Source organism: Anguilla anguilla, chromosome 15 (genome assembly GCF_013347855.1).
Source record: "Anguilla anguilla isolate fAngAng1 chromosome 15, fAngAng1.pri, whole genome shotgun sequence".
Taxonomy (NCBI): domain Eukaryota; kingdom Metazoa; phylum Chordata; class Actinopteri; order Anguilliformes; family Anguillidae; genus Anguilla; species Anguilla anguilla.
Window position 1 is genome coordinate 10,787,335 of NC_049215.1, and position 6,712 is coordinate 10,794,046.

The 6,712-nt window shown below is 42.2% G+C and overlaps 1 long non-coding RNA gene across 1 annotated transcript; it reads right to left on the bottom strand.

Annotated features, from left to right (window-relative positions):
• Positions 1-2,147: 2,147 nt before the first annotated feature.
• Positions 2,148-5,599, bottom strand: LOC118213751. The gene is made up of 3 exons (XR_004762507.1): positions 5,337-5,599; positions 4,510-4,688; positions 2,148-3,130 (listed from the first exon to the last, which is right to left on the bottom strand). It is a non-coding gene; the product is annotated as an uncharacterized LOC118213751 (long non-coding RNA).
• Between the last annotated feature and the right edge of the window lie 1,113 nt (positions 5,600-6,712).

The window sequence follows — 6,712 nt, forward strand, 5'->3', positions numbered from 1 at the left end:
CATGTAGATGCATGCTAATGACCTTTTTTAAAAAAAAAAAATTTTTTTAAAATTATTCTAACCTCTCAGTTTTGCTTGCCCACCTGTGTACGGCTGCTTTTCAGCTGAATCACGGGGTCCTGGTAATGCTCTGGTTGGCTGTGGCTGAGCCCTCGAAATCGCAGTGGCTGCTCTGTCTGGCCGGAGAGCAGATTATAAATCACGGCCTGAATCCATCTTCCTCTCTGGGTTATTCTTCCCGGCCTGTGGGGAAATTGTAATAGTCATTTAGCACTCCATTTGGCAGCTCTGCTGCTTGGAGTCCGTCGCTAACTAGAGCATAAATCTGAATATTTATTTATTATTCTTTCCTGGCCATTGCTGCCAGTATCGAGAGTATATTTATCCTTGTTTTCTGTTTTCCTTGGCTAGGTCTTCATCCCCCGAGGGAGGCTTGGGAGAAGCCAGTATCGCTGATTGCTTGCACGTCTTACCTGGAAAAAGAAGACTGACAGTGAAGAGACAGTGAAGAGGTCAGACAGCTCTGTGGACCAAGGGTTTGAAGCATCCTAAAACCCAGTTTGTATACAATAATTGTTAAATGTTTAGACTGTACATTAATGTGTCAAAGGTATCATTTTAAAAAGTTAATTTGTTGGATTTAATTTATAAATAGGACTCTTGAAGATTCAGTATCTACTCCATGGTTTCTGTGTGGTTCCTATGTTAATAGTCAAAGGCCACAACAGTCATCCAGCGCATCATAAGTCTTTGAGAACAAACCTCCATCCCTCAAATTATACCACAGCAACACCCCACTCCACCGCAAGCAGCTAAAAACTGTTGAAAAAATGTAGGGTTTATTAATGCTGACAATTTAACTTTATTTATTTTACACACCCCCATGCAGCTAATGGTCTTGTGGCAACTGGTTGTGGCAGCAGAAGTATCCAACAGGCTATTGACTGGCTCGCATTTCATTGCACTACATTACATGCTTTATATAATAGCTATGTGAAATGTTGACATATTTTCCTGTAGCACTGGCCTAGGCATTTCACTTTGAGTGACTGTACCATTGCACAATCAAATGCTTCCTGAAAACCCTTAGAGCTAAATATTGATGAAGAATCCTTGTAAACCCTGTTAATGAAAAAGTTCACCAGCTAGGTAAACCAGCCTCAGCAATCAGGCAGCATCCTGGTCGTGAGCTATAGGTCTGTTAGCCTTGAAACTAGCTAGCTAACGGCACTATTCACTAGACTGTCTTTACCTATCTAGGTACCTACCTATCAGTGCTAGCACGCCATTTTTTAAAATTATAATTTGGCACCCAACACTGGGCTGTGAAATATCCAATTTTATGCCTGTTGAGGAGAGAGGGAGAAAAATAGACATGGCCCCAATTGTCCAAAGGATGTTTCCTTTGATGCTTGTGGAGGGGATCAGGTATAAACAGACAACATTCCTATGGCCACACAGAGCAAGTTTACCAGATCGAATTATATTGTCAGATTCTCAAAGGGGATCAACTAGATTGCTGACAACCATACTAATATTTTAAATCCCCTTCCCGAAAAATGATTATTTGCGAAACTATGGATAAAAATTAATCAAATGTTAATTTTAAGAGAGTCCACAGTCAACACAGTTAGATTGATAGTCAAATATCTGTTGTGTCGTCACCTATTTAATTCCAAGGCCGCAGAAGTACAGCTATGTTCATATCCACAAGGGCCTTTCATCATCGGGCTCATATTGATATATTAACAAATATAGATGTTAAGTAGCAGTAAGATCTTAAATCGCTTAGGACACAGGTATGACTCCAGTCCTGGAGTGTCTGTCGGTATTTGGCACATTTCAGCACCAGTAATTCTGATTGGCTAAAGCAGTGGTTCTCAAACTCGGTCCTGGGGGACCCCTGTGTATGTTTTCATTCCAACCTCAACAGTCTTATCCAAAAAGGGTCAGTGTGGGTGCACATACCTGATCTTGATTCTACTAATCAAGGTGCTTAGCAATCACTCTAGTGATTGATTAGTAGAATCAGGTGTGTGCACCCACACTGGCCCTTTCTGGAACCCCAGCCCTAAAACATGAAAAGCACCTAATTAACAAAAATTAAGAGCTTGTTAAAATTCTGGGATTGCTGTTGAGGTTGGAATGAAAACCAGCATACACAGGGGTCCCCCATGACCGAGTTTGAGAACCACTGGGCTAAAGAATCCACACAGCTCGTTCTCAAGGCTTTGGAACCGCAATTCCCTGCATGCACTGTGGCCCTTCGGGACTGGAGTCTGACACCTTCATTCTGTGATATATTAGCTTGTTCAGAGGAAAGCAGCATTGCTGAGTCACGGCAGAGAGCACGGAGAGATGGGACGGCAGGTCGTGTGGCTTTGTCATTACCGCTAGCGGCTGGGTTCATGGCGCGTAATGGAGGAAGCAGGACGATCGGCGCGACAGCTGCTTCCCATGTTCTCCGGGGAGGAAGTGCAGGACATTCGGTTCGAACTGCGAGAGCAGCTCAGGGAGGTCATCCTGGTCCCTTTCCAAGCACACAGGTCTCTCCATCACTTCCCTGGCATGTCTCAGATGCGCAGGGCTTGTCGGTATAAGAAAACATTCACGCTAACCTGGCTAATACGGCATTGGAAGCAGCCCAGCTGGTAATGTCACGAATACGACCTCCACTTATTAGGATGAAAAGGCAAAGTTTTTTTTTTTTTTTCAATATTGGTGTTCATTTTATTTTTCATGAAACAGATACACACTTCAACTGGTTCAATAAAATGGACACAGGCCCTTTTTCATGTTTTTCCCCACAAAATTGTCCACTTTTCCACTGAGTTGGCGGCGGCAGGGGGGGTGGGGGGCTCTTCATTACAATTTTCTTCGAGCAGAAAGTTAGTTCAGTCTCTTAGTTCATTCTGTGTGTTGTTACTCATTTTTATTGTGGCTGTAGTCTGTACCACGTGTGATATAGATTGTCCACATTTGGCATTGAAATGCATTTCCCATCAACCATACACTGATCACAGCAGCAAAATCTGACAAGATCATGACATCATGACAGGCCCCTTTCTTACACTGATGTTCTAGCCAGGACCAGGTATGTGGCACATCAAGAGCAGACACATCTTCTCTCCTCGAAAGAGAAGAAAGGGTGGGGAAATATCATGAGATACATGCTCTCTCTTTTTAAAATGTATTTTTAATGTATTAATTTAATATCATTTTTGTGCACGCATTAAGGCCTGAGATAATTTATCTGTGACACTATATATACCAGTATGCCTTGTGTAACGTATTACAGTTACGATATTTACAACAATAATCTGTGCTTGGTATGCATATTGTCCTGTCTTGTTCACTTGTTCTTGTGGTTTATTATATGAAAAAAAAACTAATAAAATAGTTTTAATATGAATACATTCTAAAAAGTAAAGTTTAACAGAAACAAACATAATTTTTCTAAAGTGCTTCACTGACTAAGGTCAAGTACCTGCACATTTATATATGACTGATTTTGAATTGGTAAAGACGTCGAGTTATAAGGAGCATGCATGCTGGTATACATTTTGGTACTTTAGGCTACCGTAGCACTGCAACGGGATTATTCTTGCTGACATCATTTAATTCTTAAATTCTCTGGAGAGCTCTCTTGTATTTATAATATAATGTGCATACCGCACAAACATTTAAAATATTATTTTAATTTAATCTTTGCTTTAAATTTCAATACATAATATTGTATAGGTCAGGCTGACCAAAAGGATTACTCCGAACTGCATACTGTATTACATGATCATTCGCAAGTGCAGGGTGTGCTTTCTGGCAGGGGTTTTAATAATGTTCTAATATCTGAAATAACACATCTTAGCCACCAAGCAAGATGTTTTCAGAAGAGAACAGTGTTGTTTTGATATCTATATTCTTTCTTAAATAGCGGGGTCGTGTAGTCGAGCATATATGTTGTATCGTAATTCTAAGAAGTACGGTTCTTCTTGCATTCCAGGAACGTAACTTAGATTCAGCGTGATTTTGCACCCGCTGATAGCTGTGATTACTTGAGCAGATGCCAACAATGTCTTCCTTTCCCATAATCCCCGAGGTACGCAGCTGTGCATAAACCAGCGAGACGCCGAACAGGCTGTGTGATGAAGTGTGGCCGGACTCCTCTGTGGCCGAATGTAATTCACTGTGCTTGTTGTGTGCCCACCCTTTGAATCGGAGGAAATAAATCTAAATTGTCTTCTGTGGCGCGTGGAGATCGCTTTATGAGCGGGACGCAGGTGCTTGCCCTAATCCACAGAATGTGAACGTTGATTGTGAATCTTTTCTACCCTCTACTCTGCTGTGTGATGGTCGCTGTTAACACTTGCTGGCATATTTGTATTTTTTTAAATGTCTTTTGCGCTGAATTAAGGCACTGGGGGAAAACATACACATTGAATTTAAAGTATACAAATGTATGTTTGGACAGGTTATAAATTGCATTCGTATTTATATCCAAAAAACACTTACATTTTTTAAACAAGTCTAAAACAGGTAAACTGGCATCATCCCCAGTGAAACCCAAACCTGGATTCAGCAGGGTGTTGAAAACCCGCGCATCAGCCGTTGATGGAAGACCGCGTGCCCGTAGCCACGAGCTGAATGAGTGGGAAAATGCACGGTCACCGCGAGGGACCTCCAATTACCACCTGAAAATAAACTTTAGATGCTGGGGATTTTCTTTACAGTTCATGCCCTCCTGCCATATGGGGAGTATGTTACAAGGAATTTATCGACTCCGCATGATGCAGGGGGCGGGGTTTGTCAAGACCTCAGCTGCGTGTTGCGGGTTTTTGGAGGAAGGTTTTTTTTTTTTAAATATACCTCCCATTTTATATAATTTGCTTAATTGCTGGTTTTATAAAGAGTCACTGGCTCGGCTATCAAAGCCAGAGTAAATTGTGTAAATTAGTTTAAATTGCATATCCGAGAAGCTCCAATAAATACGTATGCACAGAACAGGAAGTAAAGTGCTGAGTATCAGTGGACCCTTTCCAGGGGTCTCATTTCATAACTCAGTTTAAACTTTAATTATTTCCCAAGTTGTGCTTACACTTGATTGACAAAAATAACGGAGAACCAATACAGTTGCTGACGTTGGTTTAAAGTGGGGCGTCCGCGTTTTACGCATCTGTGATACATTTCAAATGAACTTCAATTTGAACTATCGTGAACATGCTTTACAATTACCTTGCGAATGCAGTCATTTCAACATTTCTTACACTCTTCACCTAAAATTCTACCTAACATTGTTTATCATTAAAATGTTATTCCTAAACCGTGAACACAGCCCTTACCGGGAATCCGTGCAGTATGTCCAGTACCTCCACATGACCAGCAAGAAATTACGTCTAGTATACACTTTAACGTAGAGATAGGATCAACGTCAAAGTGGGATTTTATCAATAGCTACTTAGTCATGGTTTTCAGCATGAGCCACTATTTAAGATACACATTGATCATACGACCATAAAATTAGCCCCCTGGTTATGCAAGAAAGCCCTGTTAAACAATGCGAGCATATTTGACAGAATTGTTCTCATTGAACTGGAAAAGTATTTCCTGGTTCTACTACACATGAACATGCCATAGAATAGTGGCTAAATGTCTAGATGCAGAATTTGCTCCACACTAAACGTCAATAAGGATGTCTATGGTACTACATCAGGTAATGCCCATGGTGCAAACTGTGGAGGCAGTAAGATCTTTCTGGACACTTCCTGGATCTGCAAACCCAGTCTAAATGGGTCCATTTTTTTTAAAAACTTGGGTTATTTTCTTTTCTAAAGATTGGGAATGTTGAATTGTATTCATAGGCTTGTCCTGTTGCTGCAGTGAAAACTATGAGAACAAGCTTCCTGTCAGCCACCAAACCTTGAACCACTACAGATTGTGAGCTGAGCTGTTCAGTCATTGCAAGGTGGGTGTAGTGGTAGGGCAGGATGATTGGGGGGATCTAATAGACCAGGAGTTCCTACTGTGGGATGGAATTAGGAAAATTCAAATTTAAATGATGCACTTGGGCTGCTGGGAAGTTTTATGGACAGTTGTTTACCTGTGCAGTCAATACGTGATACCAGACTTTGGTGAGCATCAAGGACACTGGAACCCAGTATCTTAAGAGGAAGATCTACCCAGCAGCCCAATGACTGTGTTTTTTTATCAGTGGGAGAAAGCCATGAGTGATTGTGCAGTTCTGGATTCACGACTCATTCTAGCACTGGGGTTGCCAGAGGTGAGATAAAGTCCATTTTGGAGGTGTGTCTTTACCTGCAGTTGCAAGGTAACCCAGAGGAAGCTGAATCCAGCGTGTATGAGTGGCGAAAGGCAGTGAATGAAGGGGGAGCTGCACTCTTAAATTGCTGGTGCACTGGGGCTCTGGGCTGCCAGTGTGGGGCTGCAGTGTTCCCGACAGAAAGTACTCTGTGACCTGGACCAGAGGAGTGGTGGCATAGGTGAGGAGTGACTTCATTCTTGTGATGTTGTTGATGGAACGGAGAGAACCTGGCTGGCTGACAGAGCACGTCTTAGAGCGATTGAGTTGCATGTGACAATCCGTCATTCAGGCGGGCAGAGACATCCGCAGTTCACGCAGTGTTGCGCAGTGGGACCTGCAAGATGGGGGGGGGGGGGGGGGGGGGAGCGCAAGAGGGAGAGAGAAAGAGAGAGTAGT